Source organism: Macaca thibetana, chromosome 19, assembly GCF_024542745.1.
Source record: "Macaca thibetana thibetana isolate TM-01 chromosome 19, ASM2454274v1, whole genome shotgun sequence".
Lineage (NCBI taxonomy): Eukaryota > Metazoa > Chordata > Mammalia > Primates > Cercopithecidae > Macaca > Macaca thibetana.
In genome coordinates, this window is record NC_065596.1 from 31,390,261 (window position 1) to 31,408,134 (window position 17,874).

General features: G+C 53.0%; 2 long non-coding RNA genes and 3 other non-coding genes across 8 annotated transcripts; 1 reads left to right on the forward strand and 4 right to left on the reverse strand.

The window, feature by feature from the left end:
* Window positions 1-1,276: 1,276 nt before the first annotated feature.
* Window positions 1,277-7,805, reverse strand: LOC126943147 (uncharacterized). The gene is made up of 4 exons (XR_007721704.1): window positions 7,739-7,805; window positions 5,024-5,064; window positions 2,884-2,909; window positions 1,277-2,512 (listed from the first exon to the last, which is right to left on the reverse strand). It is a non-coding gene; the product is annotated as an uncharacterized LOC126943147 (long non-coding RNA).
* On the reverse strand, window positions 2,588-2,678 carry LOC126943670 (small nucleolar RNA SNORD88). The gene has a single exon (XR_007721809.1). It is a non-coding gene; the product is annotated as a small nucleolar RNA SNORD88 (small nucleolar RNA).
* Window positions 2,992-3,082, reverse strand: LOC126943671 (small nucleolar RNA SNORD88). The gene has a single exon (XR_007721810.1). It is a non-coding gene; the product is annotated as a small nucleolar RNA SNORD88 (small nucleolar RNA).
* LOC126943669 (small nucleolar RNA SNORD88) lies at window positions 5,135-5,225 on the reverse strand. The gene has a single exon (XR_007721808.1). It is a non-coding gene; the product is annotated as a small nucleolar RNA SNORD88 (small nucleolar RNA).
* A 264-nt stretch (window positions 7,806-8,069) lies between the features above and the next one.
* Window positions 8,070-16,627, forward strand: LOC126943153 (uncharacterized). Of its 4 annotated transcripts, none has more exons than XR_007721707.1 (3): window positions 8,070-8,272; window positions 15,552-15,622; window positions 16,338-16,627. It is a non-coding gene; the product is annotated as an uncharacterized LOC126943153 (long non-coding RNA). The 4 variants fall into 4 exon arrangements; XR_007721710.1 differs by lacking the exon at window positions 16,338-16,627 and adding an exon at window positions 16,278-16,315; XR_007721708.1 differs by lacking the exon at window positions 16,338-16,627 and adding an exon at window positions 16,178-16,234.
* The last annotated feature ends 1,247 nt before the right edge of the window (window positions 16,628-17,874 follow it).

A 17,874-nucleotide genomic window follows, 5' to 3' on the forward strand; every position in this document is an offset into this window, starting at 1 on the left:
CGTGTGGCACAGGGCAGAGCACCAGTCCCTCCCAAGCCTTGTCCCACACCCATGGCTGTGTGGCAGCGTCTAACCAGAGCACTCGTGGGGAGCCTGGGTGCAGTGGACGCTTAGTAACAGCCACTTGGTCCCCATTACACAGGGCAGTTGGAACAAAGTTCAAAGCCACTCCCAGTGACCAGAACCTTAAAAAGGAACAGGGTCCAGGAACACCAGTGAGTGGAAGCTGGGACAACCCCTCCCCCACACCAGGGTCACCTGCATACCGCCCTAGCCCATTTCTTCCCAGGGTCCTGAGGGCAGCCTCTCATGCAGACTCGTCCCTGGGGAGTCCCCAGACCTGCCTCACTGCCCTTCCCAGCATTGCCTAGAGGTGTTGGGTGGTCATGGAGCACCCCAAATGGATGCCCGGAGCCATGACCCTGGGAAGGCTGAGGAACGAATGCCCCTCATACTTTCTGGCCCTGGGAGGGAGCGTGGCTGCTTCCTTGCAGGTTCATGGAGACCACAAGTGCCAGGCGGGGTTCCCTGTGGCTGTGACCACCTCTCACCTGGTGGTGAGAGCCCACCCTTTCCCAGCAGCCTGCTGGAAGGGCCTGTGCAGAGCCGGGAGCCTGCTAGTGGGCAGAGGCCTGGGTGGATCCCCCTGGACCCAGCTCAGCAGCTGAGCCCACAGAGGGCTAAGCGGTATGTCCGTGGTTTAACAGGGGCCCCTGTGCCCAAGACCTCAGCTGTGAAGCCAGAACCGCCAGGGCTCAGTGAGTCCTCGCAGAGCTGTCACCTGTGATCCTGGCCCCAACACACCCTAAACCCAGACCCAGAACTCAGACCAGACAGAAGCCACACACAGCAAAACCAGACCCATCAAAAGGGACTGGGGCTGACCACAGCACACAGCCAATGCACACTTTCAGAAAGAAGGCATAGCAACAGAGGTCTTAAGAGAAAACCCATGACAGGCCTGGCGTGGTGGTGTCAGCTCACATCTATAATCCGAGCACTTTGGAAGGCCAAGGCGGGTAGATCACCTGAGGTCAGAAGTTCGAGACCAGCATGGCCAACATGGTGAAACCTCATCTCTACTGAAAATACAGAGCCAGGCGTGGTGGCAGGCGCCTGTAATCCCAGCTACTTGGGAGGCTGAGGCAGGAGAATCACCTGGACCCAGGAGGTGGAAGTTGCAGTGAGCCAAGATTGCACCACTGTACTGCAGCCTGGGCATCAAGAGCAAAAACCATCTCAAAAACAAAACAAACCAATCCTTACAAACACTAAGTAAAAGCTTCAAGATGCTTTTATGTCATGGGTGTGGGGTCTCCCTGCTTGTCCTGCAGTGCTTTGGGGCTCCATGTGGCAGAGGGGTGGGCACCCATGGTACCCACCTACCCTGCTGCCTGGACAGAAATGTAGTATGGCATACAATGCCTGGGGGAATCACTCCCCCCAGGGACTCATGGTAAGTGTCCACTCACGCAGCCTGCTCCCCTCATGACGTCTGGCCAGTGACACCCACGGGGGAGAGGTTGGGGACAGACACGCCTCTCTTCCGGAGCCCTTGAACATAGTGTCAGGGTGTGGCCAGCTCGAGAGATGCCGAATGGCTCCACGGGGACGGTACTACCCAAGGCTTTTTGCCTCCCCTACCCTGTCCCGCACTTCCTGACTGCAGCTCAAACCAGGAGCAGCTCCCCCAGGATTCTGGCCTGCTTCACCCCTGGAGCACCAGACCAGGCGGTATCTGTCCTCGGGAGCCAGGCCCAGGTCTCATGGTGGCATATGGGCAGCTCCTCCCTGCAGGCCTGGTCAGAACAGGGGAGCAGGCTGGCTCCTCCCCTAGCCTGCAGGAAGCCCTTGGTAGCCCACTCATCCACCTTCTCCAGGGTGTGCGGCTCAGCAGCCAGGTCCTTGTGCACTGGGTTGGGTCCTAGCGTGAGCCTGGCAGCCTCTGGCTCCATGGAAAGCAGCCTGCTGTCGGCAATGGCCTGGATGTCCAGGACGGCCTAGAACAACGTCATGCCCTTGACCAGCTGGCGCTGGTACAGGCCCTGGGTAACCTAACAGGCATGTCCTTGGGAGTCACTGGCTCAGGGGCAGACGATGAGGTTGAAGAGGAAGCTGGATACCCCTCTCCATGGTGGGCCAGGGCTGGAAGGGCGGCTCAGTGGCCTCGAAGTGCTGGGAGGACTCCCAGCTGGCACCAGGCCACCAGCAGCCAGGTGGGCAGTGCCGCGCTGCTGTTGCCCTCAGGGCCTCGCAGTGGTAGCTGAAGATGGCACGTTGTCAGGTCGGATCAGGTCGGCCAGCAGCAGCAGTTCTTGAGATGAGGCACAAGGCAGGGGCCCGGCCGTCCACCTGCAGGGCCCAGGAGCGCCTGTTGCGGAGACAGCCAGGAGCTCAGTATCCCTGTAGCAGGAGCAGAACCAGCTCCGGTCCAGGTGGGTGGGTGTAGCACTTTCCTAACCATGGCTGCAGCCACGCCTAGGCAGGAAACAGCAGAGAGCCTGCAGGGACGCTGTCAGGGGAAGGACATAGAAAAGGCGCTGAATGGGGGAAATGGCCACACCCCCACCCATCACCTCCTGGAGTGGGGCCCCTCAGACCCCCGGGTGTCAAAGGTCCCGGGGTGCACCATGTCCTCAGGGGCAGTCGGAGCCCAGTGCTAGACATCATGGGGTCCCCAAGTGCAGCCCTTTCAAGACCCAACACTGGACATCTTGCTACAACCCAGTCCCAGCCCCCATCCCACCTCCGCCCGCCAACAGGGTTACTAAGAAGGTTAATGCAGTGCCTACGGCAGCGACCGGCTTGGCACTTGCTGGGCACCTGTCTACGTCCACCTTCTCACCATCACCATGAGTAACAGGCAGCCTCCTCTGTTCTTACCAAGTGACGGTCAGGCCCTTCAGCACCTGGAGGCAGGAGGGCACAGGGGAGGGAAGGTCAGTAAGGTGCAGGGCAGTCAAGACACCCCATGAGCCCTCCCCAGAGTCAGGGCCCCTCAGACCCCCGGGTGTCAAAGGTCCCGGGGGGGCACTGTGTCCTCAGTGGCGGTCGGAGCCCAGTGCTGGTCATCATGGTGCCCTCACACCCTCCTGACATGGGTCCCAGGGCCACCTGCTGTCCTGAAGGGGACATCACAGAAGGGTGCTGAGAGATCGGGCAACAAACTGAATGACACTTGGTCCCTGGGGATGCCAGGCCGCCCCCCTCCCCCATCCAGCTCAGTCTGGGTGTGGCTCCTTGTATAATCTAGGCCCACTGACCTCACCCCCACCACAGTGGTGTTTCTCTGGAAAACGGCACATCTGTGGGGTTCAGTGAGAGGACGGGACCAAACCCTTCTGCTTGGACCTCCCGTGCCCTAATGGGATACCCCTCAATTGCCTCTGCCTGCGTCTCAGGTCTGCTGCCCCAACCCAGCTCTTCCAAGCTGCTCTGACTTCACCAGAACCTTCTGTGACATGGGGAAGGGGCAGCTGCCTCCCACTGGGACCCTGGCAGGGTAAGTTCAGTTTATTTTTTGCAAAAGCACTAACACTGTGGGCACTTGTTCAGTGTGAGCTGCTGTTTATCAACCACAAAACACCAAAAGCTCCATTTTGCAAAGAAATGTGCTTTGTCCAAAAAGGGGGCCCTTGTTTAAACTAGCCAAGAAAAATTAAAAACCCGGCTCCCAGCCACAAACTAGCCACATTCCAGGTGTCCAAGAGCCACCCGTGGCCAGTGGCTGCCACACGGGACAAGGCGAGGAACATTTCTATCTGGACGGTCGTACGGAAGGCGCTGGCCTAGAATCCAGATGCTACATGTCCCTTCTGTCTTCCCTATCCCGCACCAGCTCTGTCTTCTCACCTCTCACACATCCCTACCCAAATGGCACCGACCCCACTCCTTATGTCCCCAGGAATTCCCTCTAAGCCAGCCATGACAAACGCTCAGCTCCATTCACTCCCCACAGAGGATCTCGGATTAAGAGCACAGGACCCTCAGATACTCAGGGGAGCTGCAATCCCAGCCAACCCTCCCCAAAAGCAGCCCTTGCCAGAAACAGCTGAAACCTCCAAGAACCTAGAGAACACACTTTCAGGTCTATTTCACTGCAGCCACCGTTCCAGCTCCTGACATCTAAGGAACAAATGAAAATCCTCCCAGAGCTGAGAACACCTGTCTCTTTTCTGATAACACACTCATGCTTGTCTAGTGATTTTGTTCTTTGAAAGAATTCTCCTGATAAAGCCTGTTATTTTTATTGTGAAAATAGGGATTCCTTGAAGTGTATCAGTTTATATATAAATGGTTCACTGGAGGCTAAGCTGTGCTTAAAGACACATTGCATTCAGCCTACAAAACCCATGAACAACGTGACAGGATCACTTGGGAGTCACTGTTTCTTCTCCACTGCTGAGTTTTGACATGTTTGATTAGTTCTTTCCCCTGAAACACAAATGCTTGTTCTCTCCAGTCCACACATTCCTCTTCTTATTCAAGCCCTACCTTTGGACGGCAGGAAGTGCTACTTCCTGGGCCATCTGCTCGGTGCCTGCTCCACAGACACAGCAGTGAGGTGCATAAGAGCAACGGCCTGGTGAAATGTCTCAAAGGCTATAAACAGCAGAGCTGGGATTTGGACCCAGGCTTGCTGCGGAGTTTCACTCTTCTTGCCCAGGCTGCTTCCCGGGTTCAAGTGATTCTCCTGCCTCAGTTTCCCAAGTAGCTGGGATTACAGGCATGTGCCACCACGCCTGGCTAATTTTTTGCACTTTTAGTAGAGACGGGGTTTCACCATGTTGGCCAGGTTGGTCTCAAACTCCAGACCTCAGGTAGCCCACCTACCTCAGCCTCTCAAAGTGCTGGGATTACAGGCGTGAGCCACCACGCCTGGCCTGAGGTGGTTTTTGTATGTCAACACTGAGTACAATCGTTGACACATAAATTACTTGCCAGAGATACGGTATGAAGTCAACTTATACAGTCAGATATTTTAAACCCAGGTGAGTCAAGGAGCAGGAGCAAGGGTTCTTACCTGCATGGGCATGGTGGGTAGTCCTAAGCTTGAAGCTGCACCTGTAACACAGAGAGACACAGTGAGGGTGGGGGAAGAAATAGTCTGCAAGTCCATGAGCCATTAAAACTGGGGCCCCTCAGACTCCCAGGTGTCAAAGGTCCTGGGGTGCACTGTGTCCTCAGGGGTGATCGGAGCCCAGTGCTAGACATCATGGGAGCCCCAGTCCCTCTGCAACCAGGTCCTGAGGCCACTTACCTTCAGGAACAAAGGCCAAGCTAACAGAGCTTAAAGAGTAGGAAACGTGGCCGGGCACAGTGCCTCATGCCTGTAACCCCAGCACTTTGAGAAGCCGAGGTGGGCGGATCACGAAGTTAGGAGTTCGAGACCAGCCTGACCAATATGATGATACCCCATCTCTACTAAATTAGCCAGGCTTGGTGGCGCATGCCTGTAATCTCAGCTACTCGGGAGGCTGAGGCAGAATTGCTTGAACCCAGGAGGCGGAGGTTGTGCAGTGAGCCGAGTCGTGCCACTGCACTCCAACCTGGGCGACAGAGCAAGACTCTGTCTCAAAAAAAAAAAGGGGGGGGGTGGGTAGGAAACTCAAAACCCATCCAGAAGGTAGGAATGACCAGTTTTGCTCATGGAAACACCAAGATGCCCCAACCTCCCCAGTGCCACAGGTCCTCGGGGGACTGTCCTCATGGGATGAGCAGGATACCAAATGCACTACATGAAGATGTCCCCAGTGTTCATCCCCAACCCTTTGCAGGTTTCTTTAGCACTGTCTACACCTGCTCATAAGCCATAAACAGAAAGCTGCCAAGACATAAATCCCCTGGAAGAACTTACTGAGAGAAGGGAGGAGGAAGAGGGCTATTCTAGGAAGAAACCAAGCCAACTTCTAAATAATAATAAGTAATGAGCAGAGACCCTCGACTGAGTCAAGTTTGAACATATCAGTTGTAAAAGACATTTCCATGGGCCGGACGCGGTGGCTCACGCCTGTAATCCCAGCACTTTGGGAGGCCGAGGTGGGCGGATCACGAGGTCAGGAGATCGAGACCATCCTGGCTAACACGGTGACACTCTGTCTCTACTAAAAACACAAAAAAATTAGCCGGGCATGGTGGCGGGCGCCTGTAGTCCCAGCTACTTGGGGGGCTGAGGCAGGAGAATGGCGTGAACCCGGGAGGTGGAGCCTGCAGTGAGGCGAGATCGCGCCACTGCACTCCAGCCTGGGGGACAGAGTGAGACTCCGTCTCAAAAAAAAAAACAACAAACAAACAAAAAACCATTTCGAAGATGACTGAGGATCAGGCACAAAGCAGATTGTTAACTGCAGTATTAAGGAATTAACGTCATTAAGGGTGACAATGCTAATAACATTAAGTAGAAAAATGGTACTTTAGATATACAAGTACACTACTTCTTTCAGGGCAAAGAGTTCTGTTGCCCAGGCTGGAGTGCAGTGGCGCGATCTTGGCTAAAGACAACCTCTGCCTCCTAGGCTTAGGCGATCCTCCCACTTCCTCCATAAGTAGCTGGAACTACAGGGCCGCACTACCACGCCTGGCTCACCTTCTACTTTTCCCAGAGATGGGGTTTTGCCATGTTGCTCAGGCGGGTCTCGAACTCCTAGGGTCAAGCGACCCACCCACCTCCCAAAGTGCTGGGATAATAGGCGTGAGCCACGGCGCCCGGCCATGAAACTTACTTTCACCTAAGCACAAAGTTCTTGAATATGGCAAGATGGTGCAAATGTTACTTTCCCATTTGTTAGTAGATTTTAATATTGCCAAAGGAGGACGTGCCAATGATGAACGCATGAGAAAAATACTTTCACTTGTGACATGAACAAACTCAATGATTTTCTAGGTGGATGCCTGAAGGAGCAAAGTCAAATAGAGATCCTCGCAGGGTCGTGGTGGGGGTGATAGGAAATCGGCTAGCTGCTTCCAGGGTGAGCCTCCTCGGCAGGGGCATGGGCCCTGCTCAAGTCAGGAAACCGATGTTCAAGACCTTAAAGGACCTAAGCCAAAAACTAACGTTAACAAAACTCTCTCACGTGGCATGAACGATCAGAATGACTCCTGCAGGTAAGCAAAGGCCTCGTTTGCTTTCTTCTACATCCATTCCTACATGGTTCTCAAAAAACCCCAGCAATTCACCTAGAAACCTCAATCCCACTTCTTGGTAACTCGATACCCTGTCTCTGCCCCTATGGAACCCCCCCAAAGCCCCCTCCTCTTCCGTCCCCGTCTTTGTTCTAGGTTGCACAAAAACGCCAGCCGTCCAGAATTGTGAACACAAGAGCGAAATCCTAAGGAAGCATCTGAAACCCTCGGAAAGAACTCAATGTCGCCTCCCAACCCGCCCACCCCTCTCCCCCAACCATAACGGACAAGATGGCGGAGGCCCGCGGCGTTCGGACAGCACAAGCGGGGAGCTCCGCCGCGGGGCAGACGGAGGAGGGTCCGCCCCGGCATTCCCGCTCGCGCCAGCTGTAGAAGTCGCCACCTCCCAAGTGCCCCAAACAGCCACCACCATCCCCGCAGAAAACTTCCAGACTCGCCCCAGAGCGCGCTCTCTGGGTCCCTGCAAACGCCCTGACCCTGTCCACGCGACTACCTGGCCGCTCCCGTTCCAACCTCGAGACTTTCAGGACACGTGCGTCCATCATCTCAAAGCCCCGCCACACAGCCGGGAAAAAGCCACAATTAAGAACCTCACCCCAGCATTTCTCTCGACAAAGCGAAAGCGAGTTGCAGTATGCGCCGCTTTATAGTGCGCGCCGCTCTCAAGGCCGGGCCTCGGCGCCAGCCTGCTCTCCGCCAGAGGCGTCCAATACACACGCCTGTTTGGGAAACCCCATTTCATGCTTAGGAAAAGGAATACCGCCTGCTTCCGCTAGAATCTTCCTGAACAAGCGAGGAGACGTTGTCTCTGGGGCTGACAAAAAGGGGCAAGGACATGATGGAAACGATTGTCTTGTTACCTGCGTCCGGCAACTCTGAAGACAGCACCAAAGATGGGCCGTGAAGTGAAAGGCCCCCAAGGGCGGCCCGACCCGAGAGAGAAGCCGCTGGGACTATTTGCGCGGCCGGGGTTAGAGCTGAGGCTGCAGAGGCGGGGCCCAAGCCGAAGGGCCGGACCGAAATTAAGTCCCCGCCATGGGTCGGGAGGCGGGGGCCAGTGCGGAGATTGACAGGGGGCCGTCCTGGGAAAGCGCCCACGTGGCGCAGAGTTAAAGGCGGAGCCTACACGGTGAGAGGCCGGTCTAGAGCAGGGAAGCAAGGGCCAGAAGGAGGGACCCTGGGTCTGGAGAAGCGGGGAATGAGGTCCCGGACTCCTGGGTCTGAGGGAGGAGGGACTGGGGACCTGGACTCCTGGGTCTGAGGGAGGAGGGGCTGGGGGTCTGCACTTCTGGATCTGAGGGAGGAGGGGCTGGGGTCGCGATTCCCTTGTTTGGGAGGAGAGGGGGTTGGGAGCTGGGACTCGTGGAGCTGAGGGAGGCTTTTGGGGCTCACACCCACTTTTGATGGTCTAAGGCCTGGGGGCCTGCATTCTTGGTAGGGTTGGAGAGCTGAGGAGTATCTTTCCACTGATACGATTATACAGTCTTTCCACTTATATGATTATTTTTAAAATAAAAAAATGAAACTTCTCTACTCCAAACTCACTTTCTAGGAGTTTCACTGTCAACAGTTTGGGGTGGACTTTATTTATGTTTCATTTTTTCAGGTGGAGTCTTGCTCTGTGGCCCAGGCTGGAGTGCAGTGACCTGATTTCAGCTCACTTCACCCTCTGCCTCCCGAGTTCAAGCAGTTCTCGTGCCTCAGCCTCCCGAGTAGCTGGGATTACAGGTGCCCATCACCACGCCCAGCTAATTTTTTTGTATGTTTAGTAGAGACAGGGTTTCACGATGTTGACCAGGCTGGTCTTGAACTCCTGACCTCAAGTGATCCGCCTGCCTCAACCTCCCAAAGCACTGGGATTACAGGTGTGAGCCACCAGGCCACACACACACACATACACACACACAATGAATAAAGATACTTTTTTCCACTCTAATTTGTCCCATAAGTTGTTTCCCATATGAGTACATACAGAATTATCTCATTCAACAAACAATATCAAAGGGCTCCTTTGTGTGAATTGAACACGTTTTGTGTAGTGGGTCCCTGGTCAGTGAGGAGATTGCTTTCATGAACCTTGTGGTCTGAAGTAAAAGGAAGAGACCTACATTCCTCTCTTAAGGAAATAAGAGACATTTATGTCACTGGCTGCTGCCTAACTCCAGCATAAAAGTAAAGTCCTCACTGTGACCCATGCAGCCCTTGGTGATCTGGCCCCTGTCCCCTCTCAGCCTGCATCTCTTTCCTCTCCCTTGGCCTCCCTGGTGCTCCTAGAACCTGCCAAGGACGTTTTTACTTCAGGGACTTTGCACGTGCTGTCCTCTGCCTGGAACTGTTTTCCCCCATCTGCATGGTTTTCTGCCTCCCTTGGTCCTGTCCCTGCTCAGATGTCATCCTGGAGTGGAGTGCCCTGACCTCCTTGCCTCCACTTTATACGACTATGAGGCTCTCTTCTTCTCAATCCCATCTCACCCTCCTATATTTTTCCTCATAACATTTACCTCTAACCTATTATCTGCTTTATTTTATTTTATATTTTGAGACAGGGTCTCGCTCTGTCACCCAGGCTGGAATGCAGTGGCATAATACTGCTCATCACAGCCTCGACTTCTCAGGCTTAATCAGTCCATCTGCCTCAGCCTTCGGGTAGCTAAGACTACAAGAGGACACCACCATGCCCAGATAATTTTTGTATTTTTTGTAGAGACAGGGTTTCGCCCTGTTGCCTAGGCTGGTTTTGAACTTCTGGGCTCAAGCCATCTACCCACCTCAGCCTCCTAAAGTGCTGTGATTACAGGTGTGAGCCACCATGCCCGGCCCTAACTACCTGTTTATGGACATATTTTGCTGCCCTGCCGAGTGTCAATTCCATAAGGATAAGGATTTGTGTCTGGTTTGATCAGTGCTATCCATCCAGTGTCTGGCACATAGTTGCAGCCCCATCTGTGTTTAAAGATGAAATTTGCAGCCAGGAGTAGTGGTTTAACCCTATAATCCCGGCACTTTGGGAGGCCGAAGCGGGAGAATGGCTTGAGCCCAGAAGCTTGAGACCAGACTGAGCAATATAAGAGAGATCAATGTCTACAAAAAAAAAATTAAAATTAGCCAGGCGTGGTGTCACATGCCTGTGGAGCCAGCGACTCAGGAGGCTGAGGTGGGAGAATCGCTTGAGCCCAGGAGGTTGAGGCTGCAATGAGCTGTTGCGCCACTGCACTCCAGCCTACGTGACAGAGAGACCCTATCTCAAAATTAAGTAAGTAAATAAATTTGGGAGCCTTTTGCAGGAAACGGGGTAGGATTATTGCAATAGTACAGAAAGAGCACACACTATGGGCCAGGCATTGTGTTAAATCCTATCTAGATTAAACTACTATTATTCTCCTTTTACAGATGGGTTCCACACCTTGCCTCTGGTCACAGAGCTACTGAGTGACAGAGCCTAGACTCAAAGCCAGGCAGCTTAGCCACTGTAGGAGAGGGAGATAGATGGCAGCCCCAGGCCAAGGCCCTGTAGGACAATGATATGACTTTGTACTTGACTTGCAACTCTGCCCTGTCCAGGAAATGGCTCTCTGTTAGCCCCACACCATCTTCAAAGGGCCGTTACACAGTCCTCTACTGGGGGACATTGGGGAAAAGAAAGGGTGGTGGAAGGAGCTACTGGTAAGGGCAGGAGGTGAAGTGTGGGTGCAGGGGGAAATTTGCCTCCGGAAGGGTGAATTATTAAGGACCACAAAAATAAAGGATGAAGCTAAAAGGGTTTGGGGAGAATGAGATATTCGGCAAACACTGATTAAGCACTGTGTGTATGCCAGGGACCATTGGCTTGGCCTCTTGGTTGACCTTGTGCCTTGAGTCCCTTACTTTTGAGTCCCTTCCCTTCCTTTCCCTATCCCTCTACGTAGCCCAGAGGGCCCAAACATGGCCCCAGAGAGGGGCTTCAGTTCCACCAATGCTTCCAAGGCTCGGAGCTAAATTAAAGAATATTCTGGGCAGAAAATACAGATTATTTTAAAAGATACATTATGAATCAGGATTGAGGCGGGTCATACGGGACTGAACAAAGACACATCTTGGTGGGGTGAGGGGCCAGAGAGCAGGGTCATCAGACGCTTGACAGAGTGCTGTGGGAGCAAGCCCACAGCGGCATCATTCACATGCCTCAGGTCCGGATGGGCTGGAGCGCCAGGATAGACCAGAAGTACATGTAATTCAGATAGGACAAGAAGCCTTGTGGAGAGGAAGAGGGCACAGGAGATGAGACACAGAGTTCATCTGCCCAATCCCAATCACAGTCCTGTCCCCAAGCCCAGTTGCATGCCCTGCTCTGCGTCAAACCCCATCCCCAAAACTATTCTTAAACCCATCACCAGTTCCATCTTATCCCCTAACCTATTCCCAAACCCATCCCTAAACCGAAACTCACCTTCATCCCCTACACTGTCCCTAACCCATTCCCAAACTCCAACCCAGTCCCATCCTCATTATCCAGCCCCACGTGCATCCCCAATCCCACCTCCCACTTCATCACTTCCTATCCAGCCCTGTCCACAACCCCACCCCTGTCCCAAATGCTATCCCACAAGATTCCTGTCTGCATCCCTGAACCCGTGCCCAAACCCAACCTCATCCTCTCCCACAGCAGTCATCAGGAAGAGGAAGACACTGGCCCAGGTCAGCTAGAAGCTGAGTGCCAGCTGGTAGGTCACGCCTTCCTGCAGGTACTTGTGGGCCTGCAGCAGATAGAACAGGATACCCAGTATGATGCTGGTTTGCTGCATGAGCACAGGTGTTAGGAGGCTGAGAATCAGGTATGTGAGGACTCCTTCCCATAGTCATGGGGCTGCCTGGCTCTGGCTCATTATTTCCCCACTTTCTTTAACCTCCCAGACCCTGCACCTTTGCTCCTAAGCAGGACGATGGGCTCCTGACTGTGTCCTGCTAGAGGATACTGAAAGTGCAAGCCTTGGGCTTTAACCAGGCAGTGGTAAGTCTGTAACCACAGGTTCTGAGGCCAATAGCAGGGATCTTCCCTGCCTCTACCTCTGGACTTAGGGCAGCCATGCCATATCCCTGAGCTTCAGTTTCCTCATCTGTAGAGTGGGCACAATCCTAGGTCCTGTCTCCTTGGGCCATCATGAGGAGTTATTGAGGTTGGCACATTTCCTGGTACACAGCAAGCCCTTTGGGATTGGGATTGATTATTTTCATTGTATTGGGTCTTTAGGGCTTCTGAAGCAATAGACGAGGAACTTGGTCATTCTGGATATATTGGAATGACATGAATTAAAGATAATTTGTGGGCCGGGCGCGGTGGCTCAAGCCTGTAATCCCAGCACTTTGGGAGGCCGAGACGGGCGGATCACGAGGTCAGGAGATCGAGACCATTCTGGCTAACACGGTGAAACCCCGTCTCTACTAAAAAAATACAAAAAACTAGCTGGGCGAGGTGGCAGGCGCCTGTAGTCCCAACTACTCGGGAGGCTGAGACAGGAGAATGGCGTGAACCCGGGAGGCGGAGCTTGCAGTGAGCTGAGATCTGGCCACTGCACTCCAGCCTGGGCGACAGAGCGAGACTCCGTCTCAAAAAAAAAAAAAAAAAAAAAAAAAAAGATAATTTGTGAATAGGAAAAGACTTTTTCCCCTGGACAGTGGAGTACTGGGTAGTTTTGTCTGATGTTATTGAAAAATAATATAAAAGGTATTTTCTGTTTAATTAAAAGGAGAAATAGACATAAATGATTTTCTTATAGAAAAATGTTCTGTTATAGATGGTTTAAAACGAACGTGTTTTCTATACTTTTTTAAAATCTCATAGTTTTTTTGTGCAATGTTCTATACCTTGTACTTTGTATTTAAACAATTAGGAAGCGCTACTAGATAAACTAGGTAAATGCTTTTTTTCTTTTTCTTTTTTTTTGAGACAGAGTCTGTTGCCCAGGCTGGAGTGCAGTGGCGCAATTTTGGCTTACCGCAACCTCCGCCTCCCAGGTTCAAGCGATTCTCCTGCCTCAGCCTCCTGAGTAACTGGGACTACAAGCATGTACCACCATGCCCGGCTAATTTTTGTATTTTTAGGAGAGACGGGGTTTCACTATGTTGGCCAGGCTGGTCTGAACTCCTGACCTCGTGATCCACCCACCTGGGACTCCCAAAGTGCTGGGATTACAGGCGTGAGCCTCCACGCCCGGCCAGATGCTTTTTACTAACAAGGAAATAGGAAGTTGAATGTTCTCTATTCTTGACCTTATTATCACTCTGCAAGAATGTTTTCCTGAAGCAACTAAAAGTTGTGATCAATTACTACAAGGGACAGGAACACAATATCCCTAATTTCCAAATTAACCCTCTCTTAAAGTATGATTGGGCACATGCATGGAAACTAAACTATTCTAATTTGAATATTAATTTTAAGTTATTTGGCTGGGGTTGGGAGGATTATCGTGGTAAGAACTTGTACACAGTTAAATAGCTACCATTGAGTACTGACATTTTCTTTTATTCCTTTTTTTTTTTTTTTTTTTTTTGAGACAGGGTCTCACTCTGTTGCCCAGGCTGGAGTGCAGTGGTGCAATGCTGGCTCATTGCAACCTCTGCCTCCTGGGTTCAAGTGATCTCCCACCTCAGCCACCTCAGTAGCTGGGACTACAGATGCAATCCACCATGCCTGGCTAATGTTTGCGTTTTTTGGTAGAGATGGGGTTTCACCATCTTGGCCAAGCTGGTCTTGGACTCCTGACCTCAGGTGATCTGCCTGCCTCCGCCTCCCAAAGTGCTGGTGTGAGCCACCGCATTCGGCTAAGTACTGACATTTCTAATTCAATCCTCAGTACATTTCCACGTGGCAGCAAATTTTGTCCCAATCCTACAGATGAGAAAACTGTGGCTTGGAGAGATGAAGTAGTTTGAACAAAATCACAGAGCTGCTGGTGATGGTGGGACAGGATTTGGGATGAGTTTAGAGAGATAGGATTGGGTATTGGGTAGAGGTTGAAGTTTGAGTGATAGAGGACGAGGTTGAGAGTGGTGCTGGGAATGGGTTGTAGTCAGGATGGGTTGTGGTTGAAGGTCGGTCGTAGTTGGGGTGAGTTGTGGTTGGGGGTGGGTTATGGTTAGGGGGTAAGGATGGGTTGAAATAGAGTGGTTTGTGGTTGGGGATGGGTTGGAACAGGGATGGTCTGGCTGGGGGTGGGTTGGGATGGGGATGGGTTGTGGTCGGGGATGAGGATGGGGTTGGGTTATGGTTAGAACTGGATTGTTGTGGGGATGGGTTATGGTTGGAGGCGGGTTGGGATGGGAGTGGGTTGTGGATGAGGATAGGTTATGGTTGGGGATGAGAATGGATTGGATATGAGTAAGAGGATGGAGTTGGGAATGGATTCGATTGAGTTTGGCATTGAAGTTCACAGATGATATAATTGGTTTGCATTTGAAACATACGTTGAGGATGGTTGGGCCTGGTGCTAAGTTGGTTGTTGAGATGTATGGAGAGGTTGGGGATGGTAATGAGGATGGTTTGGTGATTGGAAAGAATGTAGAATTGAGATGGAGTAGGGACATGAGGGAAAGGGATGTGAATGAGTTTGAGATGTGTTGGTGATGGAGATGGGAGTTGAAGTGGCGGCTGATGTTGGGGCTGGAGATAGGGTTGGGCTGGTGGTTGACGTTTTTTATTGAAATGGGTTAGAGATTTGGAAGGAGATGGGTTTGGGATTGCAGATGATGGTGAGGATGGGGATGGGATTGGAGTGCGGTGGGGATGGGACTGGGTTTCATGATTGGCACTGGAGGAGGTGCTCCTCACCTTGGTTCCTGAGGGAAGTGCCGTGCCTGTCAGGATGCTGGTGATGAACGTGAAGAAATCCAGCACGGATGGGTTGGAGCCAGTAAAGAGGTTGGTGCTTCTTAGGGCTATGCAAAGGCAGAAGCTGGTGATGCTGGAGAAGAGGAGGAAGGCCCAGGAAAGGTCCGGCAAGTCTGGGGAAGGAAGATAATCAGGAACACCACGATTGGCCCAGGCTCTGAGCATGGGGACAAGGGTCACCAGTTGGTGTGGGAGTAAATTGTTTATTCTTGCAATTTTTTTTTTTTTTTTGAGACGGAGTCTCGCTCTGTCGCCCAGGCTGGAGTGCAGTGGCCGGATCTCAGCTCACTGCAAGCTCCGCCCCCCAGGTTCACGCCATTCTCCTGCCTCAGCCTCCCGAGTAGCTGGGACTATAGGCGCCCGCCACCTCGCCCGGCTAGTTTTTTGTATTTTTTAGTAGAGACGGGGTTTCACCGTGTTAGCCAGGATGGTCTCGATCTCCTGACCTCGTGATCCGCCCGTCTCGGCCTCCCAAAGTGCTGGGATTACAGGCGTGAGCCACCGCGCCCGGCCTATTCTTGCAAATTGTTTATTCTCATTTTAGGAAAATTTAAATTGGACTCCAGAGAAGAGACATTGAGACTGATACTTCTAGCACTGAGGATCTACCTCTAGGTTGGTGAGGGCAGCTTCTTGGGCAGTGAGAAGTGGGGCGGGCAGTGAGGAACATTCCCAGAAGTGAGGACCACTCTATGGCTGTGAGGACAATCCTAGAGCAGTGAGAACCCTCTGAGGCTGTGAGGACCATCCCGGGGAGTGAGGACCATTCCAGGGAGTGAGGACCATCTCAGGCAAGGAGGACCATCTTAGGCAGTGAGGACCACCCCAGGGAAGTAAGGGCCATCTCGGGCAGTGAGGATCATCTCAGGCAATGAGGACCATCCCGGGCAGTGAGGACCACCCCAGGGAAGTAAGGGCCATCTCGGGCAGTGAGGACCATCCCAGGGTGGTGAAGATAATCCTGGGGCAGTGAGGACCATCCTGGACCAGTGAGTACTATCCCAGGGCAGTGAGAATCATTCTAGAGCAGTGAGGGCCATCCCAGAGCAGTGAGGGCTATCCCAGGGCAGTGAGGACCATCCCGGAGCAGTGAGGACCATCCCGGAGCAGTGAGGACCATCCCAGGGCAGTGAGGACCATCCCGGAGCAGTGACGACCATCCCAGGGCAGTGAGGACCATCCCAGGGCAGTGAGGACCATCCCGGAGCAGTGAGGACCATCCCAGGGCGGTGAGGACCATCCCGGAGCAGTGAGGACCATCCCGGAGCAGTGAGGACCATCCCAGGGCAGTGAGGACCATCCCGGAGCAGTGACGACCATCCCAGAGCAGTGAGGACCATCCCAGGGCAGTGAGGACCATCCCGGAGCAGTGAGGACCATCCCAGGGCGGTGAGGACCATCCCGGAGCAGTGAGGACCATCCCAGGGCGGTGAGGACCATCCCGGAGCAGTGACGACCATCCCAGGGCGGTGAGGACCATCCCGGAGCAGTGAGGACCATCCCAGGGCGGTAAGGACCATCCCGGAGCAGTGAGGACCATCCCAGGGCGGTGAGGACCATCCCGGAGCAGTGAGGACCATCCCAGGGCGGTGAGGACCATCCCGGAGCAGTGAGGGCTATCCCAGGGCAGTGAGGACCATCCTGGAGCAGTGAGGACCATCCCGGAGCAGTGAGGACCATCCCAGGGTGGTGAGGATTATCCTGGGGCAGTGGGGACTATCCTATGACAATGAGGACCATCCCAGTGCTGTGAGGACCATCCTGGGGCAGTGAGGATTACTCTGGGGCAGTGAGGACCATCTCAGTCAGTGAGGACCATTTCAGTCAGTGAGAATCATCCTATGGCAAGGAGGACCATCCCGTGGCTGGGAGGACCACCCTGGGGTGGTGAGAATCATAAAGTGCCTGTGAAGATCATTGCAGGGAAGGAAGAAACTGTTCTGTGACAGGTGAAGGGGTCCCTGGGATAAAGTGGAGAGATGGGTCCCAGGAGTGGTACGGACAGGGCAGGCCTTCCAAGCATCTTGGTCATACTCATGCAGGCAGGAGTCCTCCCCCAGAAGTCTAGCTCAGAACCTGGCCTCCGGCCTGGGCACTGCCTCATACCTGCCAGAATTGACCTCAATGGAGCTGCACAATGAAAGGTTTTGGATGTTGTCTAGAGGACCTTGGTTGAGTTCAGAGCTGAGCACACTTGCCTTCAGACTCTCCTGGGACTCCCAGATAACTGATTCAATGCTTTTGATACTGGGCTTGGGGCTGTAGGTAAGTGATGGGGGCACATTGATAATGGCCCAGGCTTGGAACTTGGGGGTTGGAACACTTAAGTGGGCAGTCTTGGTTGTTGACAGGTAGTTTTGGCCATGATCTTTGTTGCTGAGGATAACTGATGATTAGTCAGGAGGTGAAAGCCTTGGATACTGAAGCAGCGAGTTTGGAAAATTGGTGAAGCACCTTGCATACTGAAATGGTGGCTGTAGGTAATGGCTGGTGTTTCTGGGATACTGATCTGTTGACTGCTGATAGCTGTTGTAGGGTCTTGGATACTGATCTGGTGATTATGAATAATTGGCAAGGGGTCTTGCATGTTGACCGGGCGATTGCTGCTGGCTGGTGGAGGCTCTTGGATACCGACCCGGTGACTGTTCCTGGCTGGTGGAGAGTCTTGGATACTGACCTGGGAATTGTAGGTAATTGGTGCCACCAGGCCTGGCTCATTTTTTTGTATTTTTAATAGAGATGGGGTTTCACCATGTTGGTCAGACTGGTCTCGAATGCCTAACCTCAGGTGATCCACTCTCCTTGGCCTCCCAAAGTTCTGGGATTACAGGCATAAGCCACCGTGCCCGGCCCTTATCATTATTTTT